Genomic DNA, 16,165 nt, shown 5'->3' with positions numbered 1-16,165 from the left:
CAAGGGAAAAAAGTAGGTTTGAACATAAAATGATTCAAAGCATTTATGCTATGATTTTTCTCTCATACTCATGAATCCTTAGCTGTACAGGAAGATGCTGGAAAGCAAGTATTCTGTAAGGGTGAATGCCTTCGTATTCCTTACTCAAACCCAGGGTCTCAAACAATTCTGAATATTAGAAAAGAAAATCCTTAGCAGTAGTTGGAATGATAACTTTTGTCAGACTGTTCAGAGAAATAAAACTTCTTTTTTTGGGGGGGGTTCGGCCACACCCATTTGATGTTCAGGGGTTACTCCTGGCTAAGTGCTCAGAAATTGCCCCTGGCTTGGGGGGACCAAATGGGATGCCGGGGGATCGAACCTCGGTCCTTCCTTGGCTAGCGCTTGCAAGGCAGACACCTTACCTCTAGCGCCACCTCACCGGCCCGGAGAAATAAAACTTCTTGTCTCAGTCATGGCAGCATCAAGAAATTTTTGCTAGCCAGAGATGAGATGATGAATAAACATCACTAGAAATTTAACAAACATAAAAGAAATTTTAGTGGTGTGCTTTAGGAAGCAAGCAACACATACTGACACTATCTGTTCTGGTTAGACATCCATACACTTTTCAGTGACAGATTCGTAACTGTCAAAAATAAAAACAAAGCAAAGCAAAACAAAATCTTAAAACAATGTCCAAAAACACCCACAAACCCAGGATTGAAGAGATAACTGAATGTACAAAGTACTTATTTTGAAAGGAGCATCCATGGTCTCCTAAGCATCACCAAAATGAATACCTGGGCTCTCCTCTCCTCTACCACTAGTATAGAGTCAAGAGTGTAGTATCTCCCAGCACTGTTGAGTGTAACTTTAATATAAAATAAAACCAAAGGAAAAAATATGGGTCAGAGAAATATTACAGGGGTTAAGGAACTTATATTACATCCTGCCAATCTTACTTCTAGTTCCTGGCATCACATATCCTGGGCACTACCTGAGGTCACTCCTTGGCATAGAGTCAAAAATAGCCCCTGAATACCTAGGGGTGTATTACACAAGCAAACAGAAAAAGAAAAGTAAACAAAATAACATCCTAGAATGGTAAAGGAAATGCTTTCCCTTTTAGAAAAATACAAAAACGGACCAAATACACCCCAGATAACAGGAAAAAGTTATGCTGACACATTCCAGCATTCATCTAGGGTTAAAATTCTGCCCTCTATTCAAGTGCAACTTAGTAACTCCTATGGTGAGGAAATTGGCACAGTCATCATAGTGGAGACCTCTATTATTAATGAAGCAGATACTTTTTCCAGAATAACAGACTTTGGGATGAGTCACGCACAGGTTTGCCTCAACTTCATCCCCAAAGTAACATCAGAATTCTTCATTTGCATCTCTGTTGCCATGGAAAATGAACATTCTGAGAAGCAGGCAATATTATAAGATTATAAAAAAAGTCTAATAGTAGAGGACAGAGAAACAAAGATTGAAAATGTATACGTGCTATAGCTAATATTACAGAAAAATGGCGCATAAATAACAAGAAAAGAAAACAAATTACCATGAAATGCATGGCCCTTTAGATAAAAAGACCTCAAGTTTCAAAACTGCCTTAAAGATTTATTTTCTTTACATAGAAAAACACCCTCATACTTGGAAATAAAGTAGTCAAGCTATTTTCACTATCTGGTATACCACCAACACAAAGGCAGTTGTGCAATCAACAGCATATGATTGGATTCCATCTACAGAGGGACTCTGGTAGATCATTAGCAGTCCTTTCATGTGGAAATAGATGTGCCTATTTTTAAATTAATTTCTTTATTTAAGCACTCAGGTTACAGAAATCTTTGTAGTTGTGTTTCAGTCATAGAATTGCAGACCGTTCTTTACCAATGCAATTTTCCAGCAAACCAATGTACCCACTTCCCTCCCCGACCTCTGTCTCCTGCTTGTCTCTGGGATAGGCATTCTGTCTATCTCATTGTCATGGTAGTTATCAGTGCAGTTAGTACGCTAACTGCCTTCATCTCTAATGTTTCTAATGTTTAATTATTACCACATTGTCTTTTATTTTTCTTATATATCACAGATGAGTGAGACTATTCTTTGTTTATCCTTCCCCCTCTGACTCATTTCTCTTTTCTGACTCATTTTATATAATATGCTCCATAATACGTAGTGCTATCCATCCATGTATGGGCAAATTTCATGACTTTATTTTTTCCTAAATGCTATACAGTATTCCATTGTGTACTTGTACACTTGTGTACTTGTTTCTTTAGCCACTCATCCTTTTTCAGACACCAGGGTTGTTTCTAGATTCTGGCTTTTGTATATAGTATTACAATGAACATAGTAATGTAGAGGGCTTTATTGCATGCTGCTTTTGTGTTCCTAGATTATTGCTGTATCATATGGAAGCTCAGTTTCCAGTTTTTTGAGAAATATCCATATTGTTTTCCAGAAAGGCTGGAATAGAATGCATTCACACCAGCAGTGAATAGGAGTTCCTTTCTCCTGCATCCATACCAGCACTAGTTTTTCCTTATTATTTTTGATATGTGCAAACTTCAGTTTCTGTGACATGAGATGATAGCTCAGTTATTTTGATTTACATCTCACTGATGATAAGTAATAAGGAGCGTTTTTTCATGTGCCTTTTGGCGATCTGTATTTCTTCTTTGAGGAAATGTCTGTTCATTTTTTCTCCCCTTTATTTTTGATGGAGTTAGATATTTTTTCTTCTTGAATTCTGTCAGTACTTTTTATATTGACTTAGACATTAGCCTCTTTTCAGATGGGTTTTGGGTGAATAGTTTGTACTATTTTGTGAGTAACCTTTGTATTATAGTCAGTGTTTCCTTTGAAGTGCAAAAGCTTTTCACTTTAATACAGTCCTATTTATTTATCTTTGCTTTCACTATTTTTGAATAAGGGTGTTTCCTTCTTGAAGATGCCTATGTTTTTCTTTATGTACTGTATGTGTGTTTTAGGTCTTTTTTGTTTATTTGTTTTTGTTTTTGGGCTACACCCAATGATGCCCAGAGGTTATTCCTGGCTATGCGCTCAGAAACTGCTCCTGACTTGGGACACCATATGGGACCCTAGGGGGATTGAACCATGGTCTGCCCTAGTCTAAAGAAGGCAAGGCAAATGTTTTACCCCTTGCATCACTGCTCTGGCCCCTGGTTTCAGGTCTTTAATCTATTTCGATTGGACCTATTTACATGGTGTTAGAGAGGTCTGAGTTTGCTTTTCTGCATGTGGCTGATCACATGCATCACTTGTTAAAGAGGCTTTTCTTGCTCCACTTTGTGTTTCTTGCTCCTTTATCAAAGATTAATTGATTATAAGCCTTGGGGTCATTCTCAGAATACTCAAGTCTATTCTATTGAACTGAGCATCTGTCTTTATTCCAATGCCATGCTGGTTTTAAGATTATTGCTTTGTAGTACAATTTAAAGTTGGAAAAGTGATGCCTCCTATCTTTTTTTTTCCTAAGGATCGCTTTAATTATTTATAAGCACTTATTTTTTCACAAGAATTTCAAGAGTAATTAATCCATTTATTTGAAAAATGTCACTTATATCCTTAAAGGGATTGCATTAAATCTATAAAATGCTTTTAGGAGTACTACCATTTTAAAGAAGTTAATTCTTCCAATCCATACAAATGGTATATGTCTCTATTATCTTATATCCTTTTTTTTATTTCTTGGGAAGTATTTTGTAATTATCTTTGCATAAGTCTTTCACATCTTTAGTTATGTTGACTCCAAGATTCCTTTTTTCTGCAGTACTACTTTGAATGGGATTGTTTGTGTCTTTCAATGCCTCTTCTTTTTCATTATTTGTATATAAGAAGGCATGTTTTTTTTTCATGTTAATTTTGTTGCCTTCCACTTATCCATACAAATCTATTGTTTCTGAAGCCTTATGATAGTCTTTAGAATTTTCCAAATAAAGTATCATGTCATCTTCAAATAGTGAGAGTGACTTTTAAAGAGAAGAAGAGAATGAAATAAAACGTCAGGTCCTCTTTGCTTCACTTAGTAAGGCAAAAAGTTTATTCTCAAAATCAAGTAATTTTATCCCCAAATTAGTCTTCTGTAATGGCAATTCTGTATGGAAGATATATTTTAGAGAAATAAGGGGGGAGAAAAGAGAGGAGATGGAAAAGGAACATAAAAAGGTAATAAGATGGGGGCCGGGCGGTGGCGCTAAAGGTAAGGTGCCTGCCTTGCCTGCGCTAGCCTTGGACGGACCGCAGTTCGATCCCCCGGTGTCCCATATGGTCCCCCAAGCCAGGAGCAACTTCTGAGCACATAGCCAGGAGTAACCCCTGAGCGTTACCTGGTGTGGCCCAAAAACCAAAAAAAAAAAAAAAAGGTAATAAGATGAATGAAAACATAAGCTAAATATAGTAAAAGGAAAAAAACTAATAGAGAAGGAAGAATATAAAATTAGAAAGGTGATCCAAGAATATGGTAAATAGAAAACATAAATTAAAATAAAAACAAACATAAGGGAGAAACTCCTGCTTCAGTATGAAACCATTTATAAGGTTTTGTGAAGAGAGAACCAGAGAGAGAGAGATAGAGAGAGAAATAACCTAGGTTTATTTATTACATTTCCATGTAAACTCATTATTTTCCCTCCAATCCAAGACAGCTTTAGTTGGAAAAGGATAACAAATGCTGGTGGGAGACATTTATGTTAGAAATAGTTTACAAATGTGCCCTCTTCTTTTGCATTTAGTAAGAAAAATTTAGATTGCTTATATCCCATTGGAATCTATTTACTCACATTTGAAAATCCAAACTCTTTCTTATAATTTGTGGGAGTGTATATGATCGTCTTCCCATCAATGTGGTGTGTGTGTGTGTGTGTGTGTGTGTGTGTGATTATTTGTTTGTTTTTTTGTTTTTTTTTAGGCCATTGCTAGTGATTTGTTGCAACAAGGCCCATGGTTCAGTGCTAGAGCTGCTTTGGCCCTGAGTAATGGAGGCCTCCAAAAGATCACCTGGAGATGTTCCTGAGGACAGCAGTGCTGAAATCAATCAACTCTGTGCGTGCATCTCTATTGCTCCTCCCAGATAAAATTATGAACCTCTAATTACAATATAAGAAAAATTTCAGTGACCTGACATTGCTGAGGAAGTCAATGAATTATACCAAAGAGAAGGCAGAACTGAGAGATAGAGGTTGTAGTAGCAATCCCAGTAGTGATTCTAAGTAAAAAGAATTTTAGAAGATGCAACAGTAAATTGGTCCCTATTTAAACTCCTGGGGCATACTCACCTATCTAAAGATACTATTTATCTGGGATGAGAACAAAAAGTTGCCAGTGCTTTTATTCTACCCTAAGTGATTAAAATATCTGTGCCTGATAGCTAAGGAGAGTAGCAGTAAGAGAGGGCTAAAAGGCCTCTTTAGATTAAGAAAGATAAAATCGCTGAATTTAATGGCAGAGAAAGAGGATGGAGTGAGATTTTAGTCCACATAAAAGCCCTTGTAAAAGGAGAATGTGGTTAATATTACTATATTGTGACCTTTATTAGTTGAAATTAAACTTTCTGTCCTCAACATTTATAGCACTTTCTCCTAAATCTATTGTATTGATATATTTGCCACTTTCTACTAAGTGGACCAGATATTGATGTTCACACATTGTCTTTTCTGTTAGACTGAAAGGACTTCCAAAGTAGAATCTGTCTGGTTATATCAGTGCCTTCCAAAGGGTGCCTTGTGCACAATAAGCACTCAGCTTTGGTGTCTAATAACAAAAGTAAGTGAAGGATTGTTTCTAAGACATTATGTGCAGATCTAAGTTTATTTTTGTGCTAAATTTGTGGAAATTTTGTTGATGTCATATCTAAAATTTTGATGAAGAAAGGCAAGTTGTCTGAGCAATTATTAATAACTATGAGCTATTCATCACCTCACAAGTATAGGAGTTTGAAAGTAATTACCTTCCCTCCTTGCATGATCATAGCAAGGTAATTCATTCCATGATAGAGATGAAGAAACAAGGAATGAAGTAATTTGTCCAAAGTGACACAACTTATCAAGCATGGAGACAAGAGGCTAAATTTAAACTGGGGCACTGGTGCCTTAGCACTGGGCTCCAGGATTCTGTGACTCAGACCATCAGTGATGAAACTTCATCACTTCCATGTCTAGGTAGTTTCTCTTCAAATACTATCTATGAAAAATGATAAAAAATGCCTGGTTATCAGCTATAATATAGATTTTGGACAGACACTACACACCTACAGCCTTTGTATTTTCTCCTGCAAATACTGCTACTCTATAAATCATAGTAGTTCTTTCACACATGTTGATTATACTTTTGTGGAAGATTGAAATGGAATGCTTGAATAACAATTCACTGCTTGATTTGTGAAGGCATCTAATGATTGTCATTTGATTATATAGAAGTAAAATAGTGAATTGTGAAGCACTATAATGGTAATGTGTATAGAGCATCTATCTATTCATGAGCTTTTCCTGGACACATATTTGACAGTTCCTACAATTCTTATCTAGCTCTGGGGTATATTTCAAGCAGCAAATCTAATTCATTCATTGACATAAATATTCTGAAAGAGATTTTCCTAGATGTTCAGTTCTAGAAGAATCCTCTCATCTTGTATGGACTTGAATCCCTTCAAATATTAGTTCAAATTTCACAAAATTCAATAGTAGTGTCTTGAATAAAAGTTAATTTTGGCCACATATCCAACAATATTAAACCATTACTATAGAAAACATCTAATATTTATAAACACTTAGCAAACAGTATATTGTGTTTTATTTTGTTTAATCCTCACAACAAACCTAAGAATTAATAATTATTCTATTTCATCCTTTTGCAGAACAGGAACCAATGGCTTAGATCCCTTGTCATGACTCTGTATACTCTGCAGCAAAGCTAAATTGTCTTCCATAAAGTACACTATAAATAGGTATAAGAATATGCAGTCCAGAATAAGACCATGCAAGAAAATATTCTACATATATAAAATTTGATATAAAATAATACTCCAGGAAAGAAAAGTGTGAACACTAATTATATAGATGTTTTATTTCATGTAATTCAGCTTAAATGAAGTATTTCTTTACTTGAAAATATAGAGGATATAGAAATATTTTAATTAATTGTATAGAAAAACTATTATTCAATGATATAGTATGAAGTTTTATTGGTACATGTAATTGAAAGTAATATCTTAACAAAATAATATTTAAAATAATATGAAAGATAGTACATTTAGAGATGAAAGATAAGTAATATTTTATATTTTTTCTTTATAATAATGATTAATCAATATATTCCTATATGTCCATCTATATACACTAATTTTTCATGGCAGAATAGAAAAATCTTAATCATAATTATTTTCTATGTGATGAGAATGACTTCATTTTTCTTTTATTTCTTTTTGGGGGTAGCACACCTGGTGATGCTCAGGGTTGGCTCCTGGCTTGGGGAACCATATAGGACATGGGGGTTCAAACAGTGGTCCATCCTAAGTTAGCATGTGCAAGGTAAATTGTCTTCTGTTAAGCCACCACTCAGGCCCCCACAAAAAAACAAGAATTACTTCATTTTTCACAAAAATCTTCATAAAAAGTACTGAATTAATAGTAAGTGAGTGCTCAGTATTTTTCTTAAATTGGCCTTCAAGAAAATTATTACACTTGTTTCTTTTTGTGTGCATATGTGTTTTCTGTTTTTATTCTTGGGCCATACCCAGCAATGCTTAGGGGTTACTCTTGGCTTTAAGCTCAGAAATTACTCTTTGCAAGCTGATGATCATATGGGATACAGGGGATCAAACCCAGGCTGGCTATAGGCAAGGTAAATGTATATCTGCTATGCTATCATTCTGGCTTTTTTCTATTGGTACCTGAAACTTTACAATTCAAAATCTATATTATCTCTTTGGTTTATTAGAGGTCCTCAAATGATGGCCTACCAATGACATTTATCAGGCCTGCTGGGAATTTTTGTTGCCGCTGTCTTGCTTACCAATAGAAACATCCTGGGCCTGTAGTGTGCAATGTGAGATATGTGTCTTACTCGCAAACATATAACAACATATCTTTTGTAAGAAGAGCATTCATATTCAAACAAAACACACACAGAGAGACACACATACTCTGCGAAACCATCTATGAGGTCCATACACAATGCAATTTTATAGATCTGTTTGCAATATATTCAAATATGCCACACTCAAATTATGTTGCCTGAATAATCTAGTCTTAAACAGCATAGTTTTTTTGTTTGTGGGCCACACCCAGTGACGCTCAGGGGTTACTCCTGGCTATGCACTCAGAAATCGCTCCTAGCATGGGGGATCATATGAGATGCCGGGGATCAATACTAGGCTTGCGTGGGCAAGGCAGAATACCCTTAACCTTTGCACTACCAAACTGGCCCCCACGATAAGAGATTTTTAAGCTCTCGGCCAACATGGCAGGTGTAGAGGAGGCCACGACCCCCGGGAACCACTAGAATGGCGATTTGAATCTCGATGACAAGGAGGAGGGAGCAGCCTCTATGGCTGAAAAGGCAGCTAAGAAGAAAAAAACAGAAGAAGAAGAAGAAGAAGAAGAAGAAGAAGAAGAAGAAGAAGAAGAAGAAGAAGAAGAAGAAGAAGAAGAAGAAGAAGAAGAAGACGAAGAAGAAGAAGAAGAAGAAGACGAAGAAGAAGAAGAAGAAGACGAAGAAGAAGAAGAAGAAGACGAAGAAGAAGAAGAAGAAGAAGAAGAAGAAGAAGAAGAAAGAAGAAGAAGAAAGAAGAAGAAGAAGAAAGAAGAAGACGAAGAAGAAGAAGAAGAAGAAGAAGAAGAAGAAGAAGAAGAAGAAGAAGAAGAAGAAGAAGAAGAAGAAGAAGAAGAAGAAGAAGAAGAAGAAGAAGAAGAAGAAGAAGAACATGACGACTCAGGGGACTGGCCCAGGGCAACAAGAATCTAATAAGGAAACAGGAATCTTAGTTGATGAGGTTACAGGACAATTTAAAAGACAAGCTTTGGAAGAGAAAGAAAGAGATGATGATGAAGAAGATGGAGATGGAGATGGAGCAGCTGGAAAGAAGAAAAGAAGAGAGTACCAAAAGTTCAAACAGATCCACCCTCAGTTTCAATATGTGACCTGTATCCTAATAGTGTATTTTTCAAAGGACAAGAATTCGAGTACCTGGCCACACAGATGGGAGGATAGCAGCTTGGAGAACTACAAGTGAAGAGAAGAAAGCATTAGATCAAGTCAGTGATGATATTTGGAATGATTTTCGAGAAGCTGGAGAAGCACATTCACCAAGATAAAAAAATATGTTATGAGCTGGATCAAGCCCAGAATGACAATAATAGAAATCTGTGAAAATATTGGAAGATTGTTCACAAAAGCTAATAAAAGAGAATGGCTTAAATGCAGGCCTGGCATTCCCTACAGGGTGCTCTCTCAATAATTGTGCTACCCATTACACTCCCAATGCAGGTGACACAACAGTATCACAGTTTGATGACATTTGTAAGATAGACTTTGGAACACATATAAGAAGTAGAATTATTGACTGTGCTTTTACTGTCACTTTTAATCCCAAGTATGCTACATTATTAAAAAACTATAAAAGATTCCACTAATAATGGAGTAAAGTATGCTGGAATTGATGTCCGTCTATGTGATGTTGGTGAAGCCATCCAGGAAGTTATGGAATCATACGAAGTTGAAATAGATGGGAAAACATTTCAAGTGAAGCCAATCCGTAATCTAAATGGACATTTAATTGGGCCATATAGAATACATGCAAGGAAAAGAGTGTCCATTGTGAAAGGAGGAGAGGCAACAAGGATGGAGGAAGAAGTTTATGCTATTGAAACCTTTGGTAGCACAGGAAGTGGTGTTGTTCATGATGATATAGAATGTTCACATTACATAAAAAATTTTGATGTTGGACATGTGCCAGTAAGGATTTCAAGAGCAAAACACTTGTTAAATGTCATCAATGAAAGCTTTGGAATCATTGCCTTCTGCCGCACATGGCTAGATTGCTTGGGAGAAAGTAAATAGAGATGGTTCTGAAGAATCTGTGTGAGCTGGGCATAGTATATCCATATCTGCCATTGTGTGACATTAAAGGATTATACACAGTGCAGTTTGAACATACCATATTGTTACACCTAACATGTAAAAACATGTTGTCAGCAAAGGAGATGACTATTAAACCTTAGTCCAAAGCCACCAAAACATCTTTTATTTTCTAAGCTTTGTTGGAACACATTATACCAGAATTAATTTGCAACTTGTCTGTTAACAGTGGAACAATATAATACTTTTATCCATGTTTTTAAAAAAGAATTTGATCAAAGGCAAACCATCTACCATCTAATGTAATTAATTAACCAAGGAAAAAGCTTTTAGGACTTTTGAGATTTAACTGTTCCTCTTTCCCCTCTCCCCACTCCTAAAACGTGCCATAAAGCTCAAATTAGTTAGGAATGATATATCTTTTGTTTTGAACACCTAAGAGAAGCTTTTCAGGTATTGATATTGTCGTATTCTTTATATTTGGGGTAGGGTTCACACCTGGCAGAGCTCAGGGGTGACTCCTGGCTCTATGCTCAGAATTTGCTCCTGGCAGGCTCAGGGGACCATATGGGATTCAAACCACTGTCCTTCTGCATGCAAGGTAAACTCTCAACCTCCATGCTATCTCTCTGGCCCCTATATTGTCATATTGTATATTGAATGCTTCAAATGACTACATTCAGTTCTGCACCTACACCCTCTGGTATTCCTTTTTAACCTTGAAATTCATTTTCTAAAAGATAAAGACATTTTCAGATCTGAAAAGAAAAAAGAAAATTTTAATATGATTTATTTGCAGGGTAAATAAGCAATGTACCTTAAGAAAATCTCATAGATAGCAGCAATGCTAAATATATGAACTTTGTTGAAGTTGGATCCTTGAAGTTGAAAATAAAACATATAAACAAAAATAGGAACAATAAACAAAGACACCAACTCCAAAATTTGAAAGATCATGTTTAAGTACCAATGCCTAATATACAGTATGTGAGTATTTGTAAACATTTTACTACTTGTTGATTTTTTTCAGTTGTAATTTTGTTAAGAAGATAACACCTGCCAGATATTTTTTGTAGCTTAAACTAGATGGCCTGCCTAAAAAGTATATGAACACCATCAACCAGCTTGTGATTTTTACTTTCTTTTTGACAATGACACACCTTTCACATAATGACAGGTCATAGAGCTGTGAGCCAGTCTCATTCCTTGATCTCTGTCAAGATCAAGACTGGTAAGCAAAAAAAAAAAAATGTTGGTGTGTCTTTTGCTTATTAGCTATATACCTTGACTAACAGCTTGAAAGAAACATAGCTGTACCACTCCACTGTATACTAATAAACAGCTATGTTTTCTGCATTTGATTACTTCTCTCACATGTATAACACAAATGGTGGTGACATCAAATACTACTGTCTAACAGCAGGTGGAATTTTGATAAAGCAAAAAACATGTTAGGGAAATCACTTTACAGATGTTCTTGTTTGCATATCATGTCCTTATAATAATAATAATCTGTAAAGGATAGAAAATAGATATCCAAGGCAGAATTGACTGGTGACTGAGAACAATAAGCTTGGGAACTTTGAATTTCTTTCATTGTGAAATCCATTTTTACCTCTAGGAAAAAATTAACTTCTATATAAAAAATACAATATATTGTGTGTAGGATGTCAAACTAAAGTTTAATGTGATTTAAATAAAATTTAGATGAATACCTGTTGATATATACATAAATTTTGATTACTATAAATAATCTTCATTAATTATGTAGAATATATGTAAATCATATATCTACTATCTATACATCAATGATAATCTATAAAGGCTCGCCTACAAACCTCACTTCATATAAGTAGCACATAATAGAATAAAATGTCAGATATAAAATATTTTGCTTTGGGGCTGGAGAGGTGGCACTAAAGGTAAGGTGTCTGCCTTGCAAGTGCTAGTGTAGGATAAACTGCGGTTCGATCTCCCTGAGTCCCATATGATCCCCCTAGCCAGGAGCGATTTCTGAGCTCATAGCCAGGAATAACCCCTGAGCATCAAACGGGTGTGGGCCAAAAACCAAAAAAAAATTTTTTTTTCCTTAATAAAACCATATATCTAAATACATTTCTGGAAATTTAGCCATTGTATATCTATTAAAAGCAAAGAAAGAAATGTAACAATCTTTGGTGAGTAATGTTTACAAGAGCTTAATTACACATAAAGGAAGATTTTCTGGAAGTATATGAGTAAGTTTGGAATATGGTAATCTAGAAGGAAATGCTCTTTTTTAACTTTTTATTTTTGATTATGAGAACAAAGATGCACAGAAAGAGGACAAGGTAAAGTTACAATGAAAGGACAATCACTCATGAACAGAATTCTCAGATGTCCCCTTGCTGATATTTTAACTTTTAACTTTCAGCCAAAGAACATTAAGAAAAATAAAACAGAACCCATGTACAATTACTTTGTCCCTCAAGTCCCCAGATTGTAATACATCATATTTCTTAGCAACAAACAAAGCAATCTAAAGCCATAAAACTTATGTAACTCGTTAAACATTGAAGACATAGTATTTTTTACATTTCCATGCACATGCATATTAGTTTAAGTTAACCTCAAAAGTTTAAGTGGGTTGTTTTTCTTAAGGATTAGAGTCAAAGGAGCACAGTAAAAATGGTGTTGGAGTGGCAATTATTGTTTGCATAGGCCCACCAAAATGTGAGAGACATGGAAAGGAAAAGCCTTGGCCTCAAGCAAGGAGACCCTACCCCTCAAGTTTTAGAAGGAAATCTTAATTATGTAAGGCTAATAAATCTTTTACAATGTGACAACTAGCACTTGTAAGTGACGAGAAGAAATCTCTTCCAATGTTTGTAGTATGAAAAGCATAGTGATTATTAGAATGGTAATTAATATTTGTCATTATGTATCAGTCAATATAAACAATATTTTCAATGTTTTAAAAATATTACTAATTTAAAATGAATCATACCTGTAGAACTATAAGAAATATGTTTTCTAGTATCTTAAAATGTTATGAACTTATATAAAAATCATTGATTACCTTTGCAATAAATTAAGATTACCTTATTGTAAGATTCATTTATAATTTTAGTTGATAATTAGCAGAAGTGTTTCTGTTAACCAGCAGAGTTGGTTGTTTTATTTTTACAATTCTGATGGTGACTATTTCTGTACTTAATATTTCATTTATTTAAAAGAAATGGAGCAAATGCTTTATTCAAAATCACACTTAGAGATGTAAAATTGTTATTCTCTATGCTACTTAAATACCAATCAACAAAGTATGAAAAGTGCTTCTTAAATCATATAACAATTCACTTTTAAAAACTGAGTGATAGAACAGTGCTCAAGTACTAGGCGTTTTCTACTCTTAAGTCCCAAGTGGCATCATGTTCTCATTTATTGATTGCCCCAGATATTCAAGTCACCTAATGGTAAATTGGCTTTCCTTTCAGTCTAATAAGTTGGAGACTTTGTAAAACATTTGTAATATTAAAATTCAGACAAGTGACCCCAAAATTGCCCTAGAGGGCAGGCCTGCAATTTCCAGATTTGCACTTTTCTTATTCCCTCATTTGTTAAGTTTTGCAACATCAAGTTTTATACTGTTGCTATTTTATCCTGGCCAAATGATTGTTGAATTTTAATGAACTGTCTCCCTTTGACAAATGAGTTATTGTTTGATATATTAGGTTAGGGATATAGAGAATAAACTACTTATGGTTATGCAATATTTGGATAAAATACATTTACATAATGCTAGAGAATTAGTGTAATAAGTTCTATTGGTAGTAAAAAAAAGATAATACATAGGAGATCTTGGAACATGTTTGAAAATGATGGACATATACAGTTTTAAATCCCATCACCACAAAAATAAAGGTAACTGTTTTCTCATTATATAACTTGATTTTTTGCTTTGTTATGGTGCAAAGAAAATTTTTCCTTTTATAAAGCATATTTGAAGGGGCTAGAAAACCTTTTCTGTATTATTACTCAAATTGAATGATAGCTGAATGAACTGCTACTGAAAATAAATAAGTGTGAAAAATAATTTGAAAAGTTGAAAAAAATTAAAGGAACACCTCTTTTTTTCTTTATAATGCTAGGATCTTTCCAGTGCCCAGAGTTGAGGTTTGGCCTAAACACTGGTCAGAGCTTTTTTTTTTTTTTGCTCTGGGCCTTTCACATACTTGATTTCAAAAGAATTTGTCTAACACCAGCCAGTATCAGAGAAGAAAATATTTAAAGCAAATTCTTACACATTGAAAAGCTAAAGGACCTTTAAATTTTCAAGTGTCTTCACTTTAGAATGTTAATTATCTAGTAATTATGTGTCAAAATTCTGAAGTGCCTTCTTAGTCTTTGAAAAAAATAGGAAATTGAAATTGATATGAATGTACTATCAAATGCAGAGTATTATTTAGTCAAATTTGACATACTCTAAATAAAACAATTTTTTCTTCACCAGATTAATTATCTTTACATTTAGAACATTACTGGCTCTTAGAAGTGAACTTGGAACATACCTTGTGTTCTTCCACTAGGTAGCTTGGTAATCATGGGCACCAAATTTTTTTTAAGTGTCAGATTTTTCCATCTGTTTATGGGTTTTATAAGTACAATGTTACCACCTCACACCCATCCCTGTCTGTAAAATTATTTTAGCTCAACCAACTGGTAACTACAAGATATGTCATCTAAGACAGAGGGCCTGTTTCCTTCACTTATTTATTTTCTTTATATATCCTATATGGGTGAGGTCATCTGGTATTTTTTTTTTCTTTTGTTCTTCCTTCATTCAACAGTGGCTTTTCCAGTTTTATCCATGGTGTAGAAAAAGGTAAAGCTTTTAAACAATTTTTATATGATGTTTTATTCATAGGATAATTTAGGAGTTTGCTCTTTTCTCCTCTTTTCTCACTACTTTCTTTTTTTCCCCTCTCCTTTTCTTTTTAATTCATTTTTTCTTTTCTTCTCTCCTGCCCCTTCCATATACTTTCCCCTTTCTCCCCTTTGGAAATCTGACTATCCCTTCACCCCTCAATCCAATCCAGATTTCCCACTTCATTAAAATTCTTCACCCTCAGTTCTTAATTCATTAGGCATCAAGACTGACCGCCTAGCCCAACGAATCAATACCCAGCACCCAAGCGAAAGGACAACCACTCAAACCCACACCTCGTCCCCTGCAAGAAAAGGCAAGCAACTCCCCTACTGACTCATGCTGCATGGTCCTCCTTACCAACCCTTCCTAACTTGGACTGTTACTTGAAACCGGACTTAGCGCTAAAAGTATCCCCAATACAAGAACTCCTCCCAAGACCTCCCTGCCGCAAAGTTTTTGCCATTATCAAGAGAGTCAGGTTGTGTGATGAAAAGGCACCCGGGAATCCACACACCACAAGAAAACCTCAAAAGACAATGGGGAAACCTATACATCCATCATAAGTATAAGACCTGTATTACACTACCTCTTTACCTGCTTTTCCCCTAATGTAAAGTAGTCTCTTGCATCACTTTGCTCCTTCAATTACTTTTTTACCTCATTTTTTAAAATCTTTTTTCTTTTTATAAGTATATGTGAGCACATATATTTTTATTTCTATATTTATCTTTTTTGGGTGTGTGACCTATTTTTGTTTTCTTCTCTTTCCACCCTCAAATGCACTGGCAATATAATGTAACACCATTTCTCCCTGCAAAGGCACACTAAAAAAAGGGGGAAATCTTAAGTATAAAAACAAGCTCTTATCTACTAGGGATAAGAACTCATACTTGTTTACAATACAGGGGCATCTTCCACCTTGAAAATATGTCATGTGGACCCAACTTAGACCCCAGGTGATTAGATACCAACTGTCCAGCCTTGAACTCTGGATCACAGACATAGAAATGACACAGTTCTTCACAACATCCACAAGAAACAAATCCCATTTGGGACATCCTTAATACTGCTGGGACACCAACAAGCTCTAATATGATATTCTGACAAAGAGTAAACTGGGAACAATTTGACCTAAGAGCAGGTTATCCTAGTTCACCAACTAATGATTAG

At 35.1% G+C, this 16,165-nt stretch overlaps 1 protein-coding gene and 1 pseudogene across 1 annotated transcript in view; one reads left to right on the top strand and one right to left on the bottom strand.

Moving 5' to 3' along the window:
• Positions 1–16,165, bottom strand: part of NLGN1 (neuroligin 1) — a 975,153-nt gene that overhangs the window by 67,645 nt on the left and 891,343 nt on the right. The gene's annotated exons all lie outside the window — the stretch shown is intronic.
• Positions 8,473–10,225, top strand: LOC126011475 (methionine aminopeptidase 2-like; annotated as a pseudogene).

Source organism: Suncus etruscus, chromosome 6, assembly GCF_024139225.1.
Source record: "Suncus etruscus isolate mSunEtr1 chromosome 6, mSunEtr1.pri.cur, whole genome shotgun sequence".
Lineage (NCBI taxonomy): Eukaryota > Metazoa > Chordata > Mammalia > Eulipotyphla > Soricidae > Suncus > Suncus etruscus.
Note: the sequence above shows the minus strand (reverse complement) of the source record. Positions and strands in the feature narration are given on the sequence as shown.